This window comes from Leopardus geoffroyi, chromosome B4 (assembly GCF_018350155.1).
Source record: "Leopardus geoffroyi isolate Oge1 chromosome B4, O.geoffroyi_Oge1_pat1.0, whole genome shotgun sequence".
Classification (NCBI taxonomy): domain Eukaryota; kingdom Metazoa; phylum Chordata; class Mammalia; order Carnivora; family Felidae; genus Leopardus; species Leopardus geoffroyi.
The window spans coordinates 90,806,457-90,824,363 of record NC_059341.1 but is presented as its reverse complement, the minus strand read 5'-3'; the positions used below and the strand labels follow the sequence as shown (position 1 = coordinate 90,824,363).

Genomic DNA, 17,907 nt, shown 5'->3' with positions numbered 1-17,907 from the left:
TGGAAGGCATGGGGACTGGCAGCGCCACCTTCCCGACTGGGAGTCCTGGCAACCACAGGAAGGGCTTTGAGTGTGAGGGTGCAGGGAAATGGAGAAGCCGTCTTGGGATCTTAGCGTGTGGAGCTTCAAGATGTGCTAGTTGGTCTTGATCTGTGTTTGAAGACTCCAGTTGGATCTAGCTGTGAACCAGGTACCAAGAGTAGTGTAAAAAGTGCCATGTGCTGACGAAGGGAGAAGGTGGGTGGGGAAGCCACAACACAGTCATATCCTGGCGATCGCCAATACGAGTTATAAGATTTTAACTTTTTTAGTACTTTGATGTACCGCACAAACTGTAGCTCTGGAGGCATTCTTTGCACTTATGAGAACAAGTGGGATTTTGTGTGCCTTGGGAGCACCTGGGTGCCACAACAAGAGAGCCACATGTAGTCACCCTCACAGTGCAAAGGTTAGCCCAGGTGGCCTAATGGTCTTCTCTCCTCTTCACGGTTTGCTGGCTAATAGTAGTAATATTTCATGTGCCATTTACACTGTTATGTTGTGTGGGATTTTTCTTGTTTTGCTTTGTGTTAGTGGGAATATCAATTTTTTATGTACTTATTTATTTTATTGAAGTATAGTCGACATACAATATTGCATTAGTTTCAGATGTACAACATAGTGATTTGATAACTCTATATGTTATGCTGTGCTCACCACAAATGTATCTACCATCTGTCACCATACGCTATTATGATACCATTGACATATTCCCTATGCTGTACTTTTTATCCCCGTGACTTATTCATTCCATGACTGGAACACTGGCTCACTATTATTTGCAAGAAGCAGTCATGTGGACACACATGGGGCAGAGGGGCTGGGGAAGGTGCCTTCTGCCTGGCTCTCTGAACATATTCCTTTCTACATTGCATGTCAGAGAACAAGCCTCTGCTGTAAAAGGGGCCAACATATGTTTGGTAGACAGATAGCTTTCTTTCCCAGGCTTCAATGACATACATACATAGACTTTGTACAATTTTTAAGTAACTATGCATTAATAATTTCAATGAACATTCCATTTTTTACCTATAAGAGGTCTGACTGCAAGGAGTTTTTCAGAAACAACTTACTATCGTAAGGCCAGGGGTGGGGCTGTAATTTACTGAAATTATGGAGAAATCAGACAAATGTTAACTTGCATCCATGCTGAAGGAAACCACAGAGCCAGAAGATGCCTCAACAATCTCTGTGATCTTCCTCACTGCTCCAAATTAGGTCACACCTACAGTTCTCCCAATTGAGAGTCTCCCACGCTTTCTAAATGAAGACAGTAGAAAATGAAAAGGAGGGGTGCCTGGGTGGCTCAGTCAGTTGAGGTTGAGCATCCAACTTTGGCTCAGGTTATGATCTTGCAGTGTGTGAGTTGGAGCCCCACATCGGGCTCACTACGGTCAGATTGTCAGCACAGAGCGCACTTCGGATCCTCTGTCCCCCTCTCTGTGCCCCTCCTCCACTTGTGCTCTCCCAAAAATAAATAAATAAAAATGTTAAAAAAAAAAAAAAAAAGAAAGAAAGAAAAGGAAAAGGAAATCCCCAAAACTGTTTGATGCAACTCTAATATCCCTTCAGCTCTACACAATTTTTCTCTTACACAAACTACAGTTATCAAGTGTTTAACTAATGCTTACGTAAAATCCTGGTGCCCTGCCTGCTTGGCATCTTCTAGATTCAACAAGGTATGCTATTTCAGAAGCGGATGATAGTTGCAAAAACTTACACTCCCCAACAGCTATGGATCATAATACCTTCATCTCTATGGTGCAAACCCTCTTTTTCTATGTGTAATTATGACTTCATTATAGGAAAGGAATGTCATAGCAAAGTCCCTCTCTCTCTGCAGAAGACAAACTGGGACTTCATGAGAGTCTGAAAATCTATTCAGTGTGCTCTCAGTGTAAGGAAGTAATTCGGATTTTAAGTGCAGAAGGTGTTACAAACTTTCAGGTTGAAAATATCAGGTACATTTGTACATGTCCTCAGGTGATTGCATTTAACAGTAAAGATACAAGAATAATAAAGAAACCTGGGAAACCTTTCTACCCTGAGTACTCTACAGTGACAGTCAATTCTCTTGTGGGATTTGAAACCCTCAAGAGAGGCAGCAGTCTACATTGGTAATGAGAGAAGGAGAAAAAAGGATTATGAGTCACGAGGAGAGTAGAATGTATACAGTAGGGGGGCGGTATGTCAGAGAAGCTTAAGTCTGAGGGTCTGCATTCTAGAACCATTGCTGGGTCAGCTTCTGGAGCTGCTTTCACATCTTGAGAGGGTTGAACAGTATCTACCCAGAAGACTAGAAAATATATATGAATAACAGTGTTTGTAAGTTCAAGGTTTTTCTGTTTATGTCAATATATAGATCTTCCTCAACTTACAATGGGATTAGGTCCTGATGAGTCCACCATAAATTGAAAGTATTGTTAAGTCAAAAATGCATTTAATACAAATAACCTACCAAACATCACAGCTTAGTCTGGCCTACTTTAAACATATTCAAAACACTTATATTAGCCTACATTTGGGCAAAATCATCCAACACACAGCCTATTTTGTAACAAAGTGTTGAATATCTTATGTAATTATTGAAAAACAGAATTGGTTGTTTACACTCATGATTGCTGACCACTGGGGAGCCTCAGCTAGCTGCACTGTCCAGCATCACAAGAGACTGTTGTACCACATCTCACTAGCCCAGAAAAAGATCAAAATTCAAAATTTGAAGTACAGTTTCTCCTGAATGCTTATGGCTTTTGTACTATCATAAAGTCAAAAACTCACAAGTAGAACCATTGTAAGCTGGGGACCATCTGTATTGATTTGAACCCTGTCATGACATCCCCCTACAATTATTACAATTGCTGTAGTATTCATTTTTATTCAGCTAGCATTTTTTTTAATTTTTTTAACGTTTATTTATTTTTGAGACAGAGAGAGACAGAGCATGAACGGGGGAGGGTCAGAGAGAGGGAGACACAGAATCTGAAACAGGCTCCAGGCTCTGAGCTGTCAGCACAGAGCCCGACATGGGGCTCGAACTCACGGACCGCGAGATCATGACCTGAGCCGAAGTCGGCCGCTCAACCGACTGAACCACCCAGGCGCCCCTCAGCTAGCATTTTAAATGCTAGATTTAAATGGTTAAATCTTTAAAAGATAGTGGTTTTATTGATTTTTAAAATTTATAATTGTGGAACCAATACCTTGTCATGGAAAAACTAAAACTTTACAATAGGTTATAAAGAGGAAAGCAAAACTCTGCAGACCCATCCACTCCCCTACTACCCCTCATTTCCATTCCCCAGAGTTACTTGCTGCTATGGTTTCCTGGGAAGCCTTCAGAAATGTCATCTGTGTACTGATGTTCATTTTAACCTAATTTCCTCTGGATAAAACTGTAGTTTGGTTGGTCTTGAAATGGACCTCCACTGTGCATTTAGCCAATAGGACATTATCTGAAGGCACCAATTCTCCCAGAATAGCTTCCCCCACCATATTTGCCTTAGGCAAAATTGTGATGTGAACCAGTTGTCTTAGAAACGCTTCATTCCTTTGTCCTCTCCAAATGTCCCATCCCTTCTCAGGACAACCTGTGACCTTGTGTTGCCCCTCACCATGCCTCACTCAGACCACTCCTGCCCAAATACTGACCCACACTCAAAAAATCCTATACCTCATCAAGTCTTTCAATGCGATGCACAAATTAATACTGGATTTGAATGGAAGAGTTTTCTTTTATAAGTCACCTTTTCTAAAGGATATCTCCATTTTAGAAAAAAATAACATAGTTGACTCAGAAGAATAAGTGTGTAAGAGTGGAGTTTACCACTGATAGTCAATAAATATTTGTTATGTGGCTTCCAGGTGCCAGAGCACAGAGCTATTGGGCAGAAACTTCTAGATTGGAAGAAACCAATGTCTGCTATGAATAAGATTCCTGGGCCTATTCCAGAAAGGCATAGCATGACTAAAGTGGTTAGTGAGGAGGAGAGAGAGGACACAATCCAACATAATAGTAACAGCCTCTCCATGAGTTGAAACTCATGGCTTCCCTTTGTTTTCAGTTCCTATCTTGTGGAAAATTTTGCTGTTTACACTCTGTCACAGAACAGATGGAACCATGATTTATGATTCACAATTTATGAGACTAATTTAATATTCTACCACACTTCATGCTCTATCACGTTTCCCACATTTGCAATATTTTTTTTTTTCTGGGAGAGTTGTCACACAAAGAACCCTGGGGTATTGGGATGGAAGAGGTTGGAGACATTCTAAAATAGGGGAGCTGGTACTATTGCAGGGGGCATTCATGCTTCCAACAAATATTTACTGAGTCCCTTCCTATGCCAGGCACTGCTCTAGGGACTGAGGATTTTATCAACAAGTCAGAGAGGTCTTTACTGTGTGAAAGAGAAAAATAATGAACAAGTAAATAAGAAAACACATAACAAGGTCATTTCTTTTTTTTTTTTTAATTAAAAAAATTTTTTTAAACGTTTATTTATTTTTGAGACAGAGAGAGACAGAGCATGAACGGGGGAGGGGCAGAGAGAGAGGGAGACACAGAATCGGAAGCAGGCTCCAGGCTCTGAGCCATCAGCCCAGAGCCCGACACGGGGCTTGAACTCATGGACCACGAGATCGTGACCTGAGCTGAAGTCGGACACTTAACCAACTGAGCCACCCAGGCGCCCCAACAAGGTCATTTCATAGATGTGCTTTGAGGAAAATAAAATAGGGTAATGTTATAAAAAGAGACTGGAGGTGCATAACATTAAACAGGGCGGTCAAGGTCATCTCCAAAGGAGATGCCACTGAAAGCAATGCCTAAATGATGGGAAGTAGCTAGTTTCTTCAAAATCACAAGGTAGTGTGTTCCAGGAGGGAACAGAAAGTACAAAGGTCATAGGCTGGGAAGAAGTTTGGAGAGCTCAAGATACAGAATCAAGGCCAATGTGGTTTTATATTCACCAACCCATGCTTACATCCTTCCTGCCCCTGTTTTCCATCCAGCCATCCATGCTGATGCCACTAGGGCCATCGGACAGGATGTTGGCTTTATGATCTGTGATGCATCAAATAAAATACTTCCTGGCTCTAATTCAGAAGCTTTAGTGTGGCTCTGGTGAAATCCCGTTTCCTACTTCGCATTATAGTTCACAAGAGGTCAACTAGCAGAGTGATTCTAATAGAATGTCAGCCTTGAAGCCTGGAGGAAAAACTCCAAACACGAACAGCAAAAGATCTTCAGTGGGTGGTAGCAGTGTTTTTCCTACAATTAAACTTGTTTGTAGGGAAAAGTCAAAATTGTTTCCTAGGTAAATCTGATGAAATCATCACAGCAAAGGCACCGTATATTCATGGCAACAAACTGTGTGAACTTTTATTCCCGTGTCTGTATGAAGAAATAAACTATTTGGGTCGTAGTGAATGATCTTCATCAACACTATAAATCCACCATATCTTGGTGAAATTTTTTTTTAACCTTTATTTATTTTTTTGAGACAGAGAGAGACAGAGCACGAATGGGGGAGGGTCAGAGAGAGGGAGACACAGAATCTGAAACAGGCTCCAGGCTCTGAGCTGTCAGCACAGAGCCTGACGCGGGGCTCAAACTCACGGACCGTGAGATCATGACCTGAGCCAAAGTCGGACGTTCAACCGACTGAGCCACCCAGGCGCCCCCTTGGTGAAATTTTTAAAGTCTTTGAAAACTGAATCTTTCTCATAACTTAGTTGGCAGGAATGCCTGACCTAAAATGATGTGAGTTTACTTAAGATCTTTATTTATCGCACTTAATGTCTATACTCATATGTATTCATTTAATGGCAGAGATATTAAAATGTTTATCATTTAATATGTTTAATAGCAGATATTGCTCTATACCCACTAGCAGTATAACATAATATACATACCATTTTACCTACATAAAGTAAGAAAAATTAGGAATTCTAAAAAATATCTGGCACTTGGGGTGACTGGGTGGCCCAGTTGGTTAAATGTCGACTTCAGTTCAGGTCATGATCTTACAGTTTGTGAGTCCAAGCCCCGCGTCGGGCTCTGTGCTGACAGCTCAGAGCCTGGAGCCTGCTTCGGATTCAGTGTCTCTCTCTCTCTCTCTCTCTCTCTCTCTCTCTCTCTGCACCTTCCCTACTCATGTTCTGTCTCTCAGTCTCTTTCTCTCTCTCTCTCTCTCAAAAATAAACATTAAAAAAAATTTAAAAATATGTATCTGGCCCAAAGCTTGCAAGAGCAAACTTGCACTCATGAATCTCAGACTATTTTTATCATTTTAATATCAATATAACCTGCCAATGTTTTAAAAAGTGGTCGAAAGGAAAAAATGACCTGCTATTCAGTTCATATGCATGAAAGTGAACTAGGCTTAGCCTCTTCTACTGGTCTGTATCACGTGCATGGTAATTGCCCACTGAATTCTAAGCTGCACAAGAAAGAACCACAGTAAAGGCACAGTATATTCATGACAATGCACAGTGAACCTTTATCCTAACATCTGTGTGATGGAATAAACTATTTGGGTCTTGGTGCGTCCTCGTAACTTTGCATCCCCAGCATGCGGTGGATACTCAGTAAATACTTGTGGAATAGTTGCTCCGCTTTTGTTTGTTTGTTTTTATTTGAGAGAGAGAGAGAGAGCGCGCGCGCTCCAGCAGGGAAGAGGAGCAGAGGGAGAGAGAGACAATCTTAATCTTGACACAGGGCTCGGTCCCACAACCCTGGGATCATGACCTGAGCTGAAATCAAGAGCAGGATGCTCAACTGACTGAGTCACCCAGGCACCCCTGCCCCATTCTTAATACCTGGCCACCTGCTATCTTGAATGAAAACTACACACCAAATCCCATCGCCCTTTCTTCTGAGCTGCCTGCCACGCCAAGGTCGGATGCCCTTCAAACAGATGTTTGCCATTCCTGAGACTTGCATGACTCTCTGAAGGCAAGAAGAAATAGGTTTTCTGCCAAAACCCAATTTATATTTTTTGGGAATCTGCTAATTCCCCTCCACACACCCTTTTTTCTTTTGCAAAGAAACACTCAATTTAAAAGAGCCCCATGACTCTCTAATTCAAAGAAATACTTGGAATCATTAATAGTGTCTACCAACAACCCTAATGAATTTGAATCCATTTCCAAGCTCTTTCTACATCTTTAGCCCTTTTTCCCTTGCTTCCTACAGCCTTCAAGACGCTTAACAATACATATCGGTCAAAAGCATCTATTTGATGATCATGTTTGTTCCTTCATTGACTGAGCCAAATGAAGGTGAGCAGAACCCACAGTCTTGCCAGTTTGCTGTCATGGCGGTTTCCCCCTCTATAGCAGGCCCAGGAGAGGCCAGCTCTGCCCACATAGTCTCCCAGAGGTGAAACACAATTGTCACTCCTTCCAGCTGAGGCAGACGGAGAGTGATGTCTGCCACAGCTCAGCTTGACAAAGAACTTGAGCTCAGCTCCGAAAGCCAGGGGCCAAGGCACCATGTGTGATAAAGAGAATGAAAGGACCACATTTGATATGTCTTATGATTTGCAAAATAGCACATCTGGGTGTTTATTTAAGCAATAACCAAAAGGGAAAATTGTAAGACATGTTAGGGCCTTGGAAAACATGACTCTTACTATACAGACTGTTAAGTGAGAAAAGTGACAGTAAATGGGATTGAGAAATGTTTTTAGGTTTAACAGTAAACATCTGCTGTGTTCTTGGCCTCTCACTTTGTCCTTGGTTTTTAAGTTAGAAAACACAGAAAAGCATTAAAAAAATAAACAATTCCTACCTCTTAAACATTAGCTGCAGTTACAGCCAATATCTTTATTTTTCAAAAAAAAAAAAAATGATAATTCGGAGTCTAGCCTGGAAAAACTCTGCATAGACCCCAACATGTCTTCATGTGAATGAAAACGCTGCTCATGGGCATTCTGTATACATGTGTTGGGCACACAGAGTGCCCAGGAAGACCACCAAGGAAAGTTCCTACTGCACAAGGGCCCCAGGCCCCCAGAGAGCAAGGAAAAGCAAACTCTGGGGCTGACAATCAGAGAGTCCCAGACCCCAGACACTTGAACAATCCTGCTTCATTTCCTGAACTCAACTTATTCTGTGTTTAAGGGTTCTTCCTCTAGGCCTCTAGCAAGCTAGTTATAAAACTGAATTTGTAATGCCCCCGATTTCGAATCTGAGAGACCACCAAGGAGCCAATACCGATGCAAACACACAAGGGTTTATTTGCAAGCTCGAGCTTGGGCCCAAGTATACCCGACACAGCGGGGCAGGGACTTGGACCCCTAGGTTAAGAGGCATGGCAGTTTTATAGGGGCCAGTGGCCAATGAGATTGTAACACACACAGAAAGTTGCACAGTCATGTCAGTCCACACGCAGGTGGCCAATTGAATTACAATTTACCCTATAGTAACTGTTTGAACTAGCCTATCACTCTGGTCAGAATTGGCGTGCAAGTTTGGCGGGCAAAAGGCGGGGTTTACATTCTTTGGCGGTTAGGGGTTCCATATTCCTATATGAGCCGGTTTCCAGTAAGGGTGTGCTCAGCGGCTTGACTAGGGTGGGGGAGTGTCTTAAGCAATAAGTAGGTCATGTGGGGGTTATACATGAGATGGTGGGTGTAGCACAAAATGGAGTTAGTCTTGCTCTGCTTGTCCAGGGGTAGGGGATTTTTGTTAAATTCCTTGGGTCCCACAAATTATCAAGGTGATATTTTGGCTCCAAGTTTGGTTGAAAGACCTGTCACTTTGGGAGACACTTTGATTGCCACTTTGCTTTGGAAAGAACTGTCACTCATGGTCAATCTCGGTGGGAGGAGCATGGTGCTTTCTGGATCCACCCAGCATGACAGGAGCCCTGCAGACGCAGCAGCCCCATCACAGAGAAGGGCATTAGGGCCAAAGCATAGCTACCTAGGTGGACCCAGCAGCAGCATTAGCCATGTGGAGACTACGGGAAAGAGGGAAAGCAGAGGGAAGGACCACACACATGGCCACACACATGGGTAGGTTGCAATAGTCCAAGAAGGCAGGAAAGAGCGGGCTGGTGCAGTGGGTGGGGTCACAATTCCTAGTTGCAATAATAAAATGGCAGTGGCAGGTTGGGTTCCACGTGTGACAGGGGCTGTTGTGATCTGTGCAAAAAAAGGTTTATTTCATGGGAAATTATTCTAAATCACTTTGCTTCTAATAAAATTTTCCAGAGCAGGAAGGCCACTGGCACCAAAAAGAGGTACTGATGTTTTCCGCATCTCTAATTCTAAGCCTATTGCTTAAATCCTATCGATTCAGCTAAGACTTCTGTGATGCCTACTGCCTGACCAGTGTGACATTTAGCAGAAGCTCAGTCAAACCCACACCTGGAAAGTTGGAACCAGCTCTGAAATATGATGGGATATAAGCATCCAGTAGCAACTAATGGGGGAATTATTGAGAGTAAGAAAGAGTTCTCCAAACACAGACCATTATCTTCATGTCCCTTGGATATTTCTATTAAACTAACAAGAGCTGATCCAAAGATAATGACCCATCCTTTTCCCTGGGTACTTGATTGTTATATCTGCAAATGGACATCCTTTAAGCATAGAGAGGGTAGAGGGTAGGAGGTATGTGCTTGTGTGCACGTGTGTGTGTGTGTGTGTGTGTACATTGTAGAACCAGGCATGAGACCAGGGAGCATGTACATATGCAGAGCATAAAGCCCCAAATTTGCCACCGACTCAAGCATATTGGATGTAGGAAGGTCAATGAATAAGGTCTGTATCAGAAATGTAGGCAAAAGAAGTGTTTAGAGGTCCAGAATATTTCCTTCCAGCCTATTCCAAATATTGTGACAGGAACAAGTATAGAATCTCTCCTCATAAAACAAGATAAATAAAGTGTTAGACACTGGGAAGCCAGGAGAGATGGACAGAATGCCCTGCTCCATGCTGCTATGCCCTATGTGGGAACCAGTGTGATAGAAGCCTAGAATGGACAGGGGACTGAATGATGAGAGGCAGCAGGAGGGTGGGAGGCCATGCTTGGCGGAAAAGAATGAACATAAGGAAAAGAGACCACTGAGAAGGACATTGAATGATACCTTTGATCCCAGACTGCTCCCAGAAATCCCAGGTCTACCTGTAGGTCTGGTGCATCCCAACAGGACACATCATCAACTGATGGGTCTGGGACCTGTGACATTGGCTTCCATAAATCAGAGCATGATGGCTAAAACCGTTTGGGCAATCTTTGACATGCATTTCTTTTCCAGAGATTTCCTGACAACTTAGGCCATTTTAAAGCAACTACCTGCCCTTGGCAGTAATTTGCAAACAATACTGAGGTAATGATGGCCTCAGCTCCAGTCAGGGAAATGATCAGTTTCAGGGAGAGTCCCTGCTACCACCCGCGTGCCTCCCCCAAGGACACCTGAATAGAAATGAAGAAGGTTTCATCTCTCTCTAACCTAAAGGTTCGGATGTAGGATAAAGTCCTCTTCTGGAACAGAGTATTTTGATGTCCTAATCTATCCTGCAGAACAAACACGTCCCTTTTCTTCTATTCAAGAGTTAGATGGGCCTAGAGGGTCAAATGCTAAGTGAAATAGGAGAAATAAATCAAAGAAGGACAAATACCATATGATTTCACTCATATGTGAAATTTAAACAATTTTTAAAAATGAACAAAGAAAAGATGGACAAACAAATAAACAAAACACTCTTAAATACAGAGAACAAATAGGTAGATGCCAGAGGGGAGGTGGGTGAGGAGATGGGTGAATTAAAGGGGATTAAGAGTACATTTATCACGATGAACACTGAGCAATGTATTGAATTGGTGAATCATTATATTGTACGCCTGAAATTAATATAACACTGTATGTTAATTATGCTTTGATAATAATAATAATAATAATAATAATAATAATAATAATAAATAATTTTAAAAGAAAATAAAGGAATTAGAAGACCAAAGGGCTCTTGGGTCTCTGCCAGTTACATTTGGGATTATAAAGGTAGAGGGACCACGTCCTGGCATTCCTGGGAAATCTGCTCAGACTATCTTCACAACTCCATCCCAACCCACCTGTGTTCTGGAAGAGGGACAGCAAAACCCCTCTCCAGAGATTACATACCAGCTGAGACAAGCACCTGCTTTCACTGTTTCCACTGCCCCAGGAGCAGGCTCAAGAGATGCCTTTCTTGCCTACAATGCCAGAGAAGCCTGGACTAAAGCAGAGTTGTCTTGTTGGTTAGACACTGGCCAATTAGTCACTGCTGCGGTGCCTCAGCCCATACCCAAGACCCAACTGCAGTCAGCACTGACCAGTGAGTGCCCCAAGTCGCCCAGGGCAGAACAGAAACATGTGGACTAAGTCGTGCAACGCACTCTCAGTACTGGGGGGAGATGTGCTCCCCAGAAAGTCAGCGGAGAAGAGCATCCAGGTAGATTTTTTTTTTTTTTTAATCATTCACCCAACGGATGTTTCTCACTGTGCTGGGCCGTAGAGATAGTGGTGAACTTGACACATGGTCCCTGCCTTCACCTAGCTTACTATTTAAGCACAGGTTTGAGAATTTAACCAATCTGACTTCAAATCCAATTGCATCCTTGCAGGGCCTCTTCAGGTGTAGAGTGAAGACAATAAAACCAACACAAAGGGTTATCACGAGGGTTAAATGAGATCACCCATGTGAAGTATTTGGCCAGCTGCCTTGCTCTGAGTAAATGGTAGCTATCATTAAGATGATTATTACATAGAGGCTGAAGCAGCCAGCCTCTAGGTCACACACTGGAAACTGAACACTGGACATCAGTGTATATGTATCTATGTATATTTATATGCGTATGTATCAGTGTATATTTATCTGTGTATAAAGGGCCTCGAACAGAAAACCAGACCCCGCATCTCTAAGGACGGTATGGTGATTCCAAAGAGCACAGCCCCGGAGCTCTCAGCTGAAGCTCAGCGTTGGCAATGCAGACAGAGCTGGGAGAAACCCAGCCACCATCACCACCACCACCGCAGCCGCAGGCAGGCCATTGCCCCAGGCAGCAATAAAGGCTCCCCGAGGCCTTTTGTCAATTGCCCCCTGAACAGAAAATAAACATCTCCACGGCTGCCATTCAGTGGACATCCTGTTTACATGGTGAGCGGGGATCTTGGTTGCTTTCCCTTTTTTCTTTTTAAAGGCTGTAATTATGTTTACCCAAGTCCAGCAGTAGGTGCCAGGAGGGCTGTGAGTTGATTTCCCTGGCTAACACTGCAGACGGCTGGCGGCAGCCCCACTGACCCCTGCATCCCGGGCAGAGAGCCAGCCCTACACGCACAGCGACACTCTCCCTACAAAGACAGCCATTCTGGCCTAGCTGTTTTCTTTCCATGCACACTGGGATACTCTGGATAATGGCCTAGCAAATGCCAAACTACGTCGGCGCCATGAACTTACTGGGTAGCTGAATTATGAAGGAAAGAGAAAGGTAAAAAGCTCTGTAGAAGGCTGCGTGTGTACCAGGCAGTGTACTGTATGCATTTCATAGACATTGTTTCAGATAACCCTGTACAATCCAGAGTTACGTATCGTTATCCGACTTTACAGACGAAGAAACTAAAGCATAGATTAATTCGTTTGCGGGAGGTCACTCTGCTAGTAAATGTTAGAACTGGAATTTAAATCAGATCCATGAATCTCGATACTCCATGTTCCTTCTACTCCAGGAGCAAAAAAAAAAAAAGAATTAAATTTAAAATCATTATAGTTTTTTAAAAAATGTTTATTTATTTTTGAGAGAGAAAGAGATTGCATAGTCATGCGTGTGCACACAAGCAAGGGAGGGGCAGAGAGAGAGGGAGAATCCCCAGCAGGCTCCACGCTGGTAGCACAAAGCCCAATGCGGGGCTCAAACTCATGAACCCGGAGATCCACGACCTGAGCCAAGATCAAGAGTCAGATGCTTAACCGACTGAGCCACTCTGGCGCCCCTAGAATCATTATAGTCTTTTATGGAAGCCCAAATGAGTTGTTCTGACCCGGCAATTCCTGGGCTTTTTAATCCTTTTCCCTCCCACTATAACCGGGGTAACATATTGTCCAACACTAATCTGATGTATTCCAAATAATGCAGAGCTCCACTTCCAGTACGAGAGGCAGTATACACGGCTTACAGAACACCCTTCCCACTGTGAACTGTGATGAACTCTGGACAAAATAGAAAGAAAAAGAAATGACTACTGTGGATTTCAGAAAGTAAACACTGGTAGGCAGGTTGTGGACGGAGAACTTGAAACTCGGAGAAGTGACCAGCATGGGAGTTAGCTTCTTGGTTTTTGTTCAGTTCGTTTGGTTAATAAAACAGAACCCAGAGAGAAGGCCGGGAGAAAGGGAGTGGCCCGAGTTGTGGTATGAGTAAATGCACAACTCTGCTCACAGCTCGTTTTCTCTGAAGCGCTCCTATGACCCCTCTCAGCTTGTGCACACCCTGCTCCCTACTGGGAGATAGCACCCTGTTTCTCTAACTCTTCTTGAGGGGGTCTCAGGCAACCTCTAAGATGACCTCCAGTGACCCCTGCCCCCTGGTACCCACTCCTTGTGTAATCCTGCCCCTTGGAGTGTGGGCTGCATTCAGTGACTCCCTTCTAGGTGTAGAATAGAGAAGCGATGGGATGTTACTTCCAAGACCAGGTTATGAAAGATCATGGCTTCTGTCTTGGCCTCTCTCTCTCTCTCTCTCTTTCATCCCTCACTCTTCCAGAAACAAGCTATCATGCTGTGAAAAGTCCTGTGAAGCCCATAGGTCAAGGGACTGACGTCTCTGGCTAGTGAGGGCCTGAAACCTGTCTACAGCTGTGTGAGTGAGCTTAAAAGTGGATCCTGCTCCCTCTGAGCCTTGAGTTGACTCCGGCCCCGACCAGCACCTTGACCGTAGCCTCCCAAGAGACAGGAAGTCAGAGGCACCCAGATAAGCCTCACCCTGCAGGTTCTGAACCTATAGAAGCTGTGAGATAATAAGTGTTTGTTGTTTCCCACATCGGGCTCTGCACTGACAGTGTGGAGCCTGCTCCGTATTCTCTCCCTCTCCCTCTTTCTGCCACTCCCTTGCTTGCATGCGCTCCCTCTCTCTCTCTCTCCTTCTCTCTCTCAAAATAAATAAATAAACTTAAAAAAATTTTAATATCTTTTAAGAAAAAAAAAAGTAATAAAGAGAAAGGGGAGCTGGTGCACAGGAAGAACCAAGGCTGCCTGCTACTGCTAACTAATCCTTGTAGGCACCTGGTAAACCAACAGTAACCTCATGTTACAGCTCTAGAAATCTATAAAGTAAATGTTAAAAAGCTCAGCCTGCATTAAGGAGGGTACTTGTTGGGATGAGCACTGGGTGTTATGTGTAAGTGATGAATCCCTGATTTCTACTCCTGAAACCAATACTACACGATATGTTAAGTAACTTGAATTTAAATTAAAAAAACAAACAAACACAAAAAAGTTCAGCCTGCTTCCGAGATAGTTCCCAAGGGAGGAGCATTCAGTGTGGTTGCAAACTGACACAACTCAGACGGACCTGGCCCAGGGAAAGATGGCACTCTGACAACCCAGTGAGGGAAGAGGTTGTGGCTGGGACAAAGCAGGGCTGGGCGTGCTGTGGCCCTCATCCTCAAGAAGGAGTGACCAGGAATTAGTAACATGAAGTATAATGTGTCCCAGGTTAGGTGAGGAGAACTTGGGCTGGCGCCCACATGTAGGCATGTCTAATCCAGTGACAGGATTGGCATCATTGTGACGCTGAGGATTGGTTCAATGGGAGATGTTCTCTTCGCTTTGGCTGATAATGAGAGGACAATATGCAGTCCGCTAGAGTGTAGGAGGCTGCCCCGGCTTGTCTAAATGTTGACCTGGGGTCATAAACAAGAAAAGAAACCGAGGAAGAACATGAACTGTATAGTCTGGCCCCAAATAAAGGATTATAACGAAACCTGCAGTTTGTAGGGCTACCAGAGGACCAGCTCTCACCCCAGGCATACCAGATGCGCACTTACAACAACAGGGCAAGTTTGAGGCCCCACAGCACTATGGGATGGGAGGAGGTTCAGACTGTGCTCCTTGCAGTGGTAGGCTGAATCATGGCCCCCAAATATGTCTACGTCCTAGTCCCTGCAACCTGTGAATGTTATGTCATTATATGGCTGAAAGAACATCTCCTCTGAGATGGGGAGAATAATCCTGCATTATCCAGGTGGGCCCAGTGTAATCACAAGCGTCCTTATAAGAGGGAGGCAGGAAGGCTCAGAGTCAGAGAAGGCAATGTGATGATAACAGAGTTTGGAGTGATACCCTTTGAGGGTGGAGAAGGGGTCACAGGCCAAGGATCACAGGCAGCCACAAGCTGAAAAAAGGTAAGAAAACCCATTCTCTCCTCAGAGTCTCTAGAAGGAACCAGCCCTGCCAACACCTTAGTGTTAGCATAGTGAAACTGATTTTGGAGCTCTCGAGCTCCAGAACCGTAACACAATAGTAAATCTGTGTTGCTTTAAGCCACTAAATTTCTGGTAATTTGTTGCAGCAGCCACAGGAAACCAGTGCAGAGACGATCAGGAAATTGTCAAAGAACAGCAAGAAGTAAAGAGCATCGATTCCTGGAGCCAAACAGGATTGCAGGAAATAGCAATAGCAAACCAGCAAAAATTCATGTTTCAGGGAACCCATATTTGAATTCTCGCCATTGTTCAAGCTGAAGATGATGAACCATCATTGCCTGTTTCCCTATTCATTATCCTGTCAACATCAAGAGCTGTTCCCAGAGAAGCTCTCAAATTCACCTTTTATTAAAGGCTACGAATGAATGAAAAAAAAAAAAAAAAAAGAAACATTCCAAATGGAATGAGCATCATCTATGCCAAATATTAGGTCTAATATTTGCTGTAGAAATTTTACTAGGGAGAATTTCAAATCAACACCAACCACTTCTTTCTCTGCTTAATTTCTTTTCTGTGATTTATAGATCAAATGTATACACATGAGTATACCAATGTGTGAAGAAAGTGGGCTTTCCTGAGGTTTACCTTATGGTACAGGTAAACATATAGAGTACTCTGCTCAGATTTGACTAGGTAAAAAAATCCCAAACCTCTGTAGGTCAAAAAATAAACCAAATTCAAAACTTTAGCAACAGATTTCCAACCATATATTTTCAGTCAATATATCCTATATAACATATATTTATAGCTGATATGTTTGCTAATATTTCTCTAGCTAATATATATTATGAAAAGCTTATCCAAATTATTAGAAAAACAATTAAATCTTATAGATGAATATATAGCCCATGACCAGATCATTCTTTAAAAGTAAAAACCCCAAGGGGTTCCTGGGTGGTTCAGTTGGTTAAGCGTCCTACTCCAGCTCAGGTCATGATCTCAGGGTTCATGAGTTTGGCCCCACGCATCTGGCTCTCCACTCTCAGGGCCAAGTGATACACTTTAAGGATCCTCTTGTCTCCCTCTGTCTCCCTCCCTCTGCCCTTCCCCAACTTGTCTTCTTATTCTCTCTCTCTCTCAAAAAAAAATAAACATTAAAATATATAATAATAAGCACAAAAAAGGGAAAACCCCAAAATAGAAAATATGTCATCCTTCTAGATTTCAAAGGACATGGTAAGATATGAAATAGAATACTATCAATTTCTTACATTTTCCAGTATCTATGAATTTATGCAGAACAGACAGGCACCTTAGCACACTGTCACCTCCTTGAAATATCGGTATTGTTTGCTTTTGTTTTAGACCGGTATAGATGTGCCTTTCGTGTCTTCTCTCGTTGTTCTCCTTATTTAAACAGGAATTAACTTTTCTGGTTTATTTACACACTCTTAGTTCCCAGGCCAGATATTTGTCTTTGGCTCTTAGCCCCACACTCACTATTCTATTCTGTGGAAGAAGTGCAAGCAGGAAGCCTGTAAATTCCCAGAGTTCCTTACAGCTAAATCCTCATTAGCCAATGGGAGGTGCCTGCACCCGATCAGCACTGGAAAGAAGGTCAGAACTATCCTGTTTCTTTCTGACAGCACCCTGGCTTTAGCAGCAGTGGCGGCTCCTATGTAGCGTCAGCCCTGTGGTTCCAGTAGCATCAGTGACTCTGCGGTTCCAGCAGCGCTGACCGCTGACCGTGTTGCTCCAGCATTGGTCACAGCAAGGGGGAGGCTCATATGCTCCCAGGCACAGGAATAACCCCCTGAGCTCGCAGTAGAACACCCTTTCCTCTTTGCTCCTCGAGCAACAGCTTTGTAATTGCCTCCCTGCTTTAAATCCCTCTCAATTCGAACAATGTAAAATGATTTGTTTTCCTGACTGGGCACTGACTAATACACTTTCCATATTCTTAGCATCCTCCTGGAATGATTCTTTATCCTCCACCAGCATTTCAAAGCAGGTCTTTGGGAGGTAAACATTCTCAAACTTTGTATATCTAAGAATATCTTCATTTCACTCCTTGTATTTCAATGATAATTCATCAGGGTATAAAACCCCAAAAGCAACATTCCTGTGCTGAATGTATTACTCCACTGCCTTCTTGCATCCAGTGTTGCTGCTGAAAATTGTGATGATAGCTTATTCTTGTTCCTTTTGAGGTCATCTGCTCTTTCTGTCAAGAATCATCTAGAATTTTAAAAAAATCTAGAATGTTTTACTTGTCTTCTAATATCTTTATAATATGGCTGGTGTTTTCTTTAATCTCCACTGTATGACACTCTAAAAGCCCTTTTGATCTAAAGACTATTATTTGCATTATGTAGTCATAATTCTTGAAATATTTCTTCACCTACTTTCTCATTCTAGGATCCCTATTATACTGGCACTTCTCTCTTTATATT

The 17,907-nt window shown here is 43.1% G+C and overlaps 1 long non-coding RNA gene across 1 annotated transcript; it reads left to right on the top strand.

The window, feature by feature from the left end:
• Positions 1 to 1,982: 1,982 nt before the first annotated feature.
• Positions 1,983 to 16,237, top strand: LOC123591083. Its single transcript, XR_006709109.1, has 3 exons — positions 1,983 to 2,364; positions 7,241 to 7,326; positions 15,601 to 16,237. It is a non-coding gene; the product is annotated as an uncharacterized LOC123591083 (long non-coding RNA).
• The last annotated feature ends 1,670 nt before the right edge of the window (positions 16,238 to 17,907 follow it).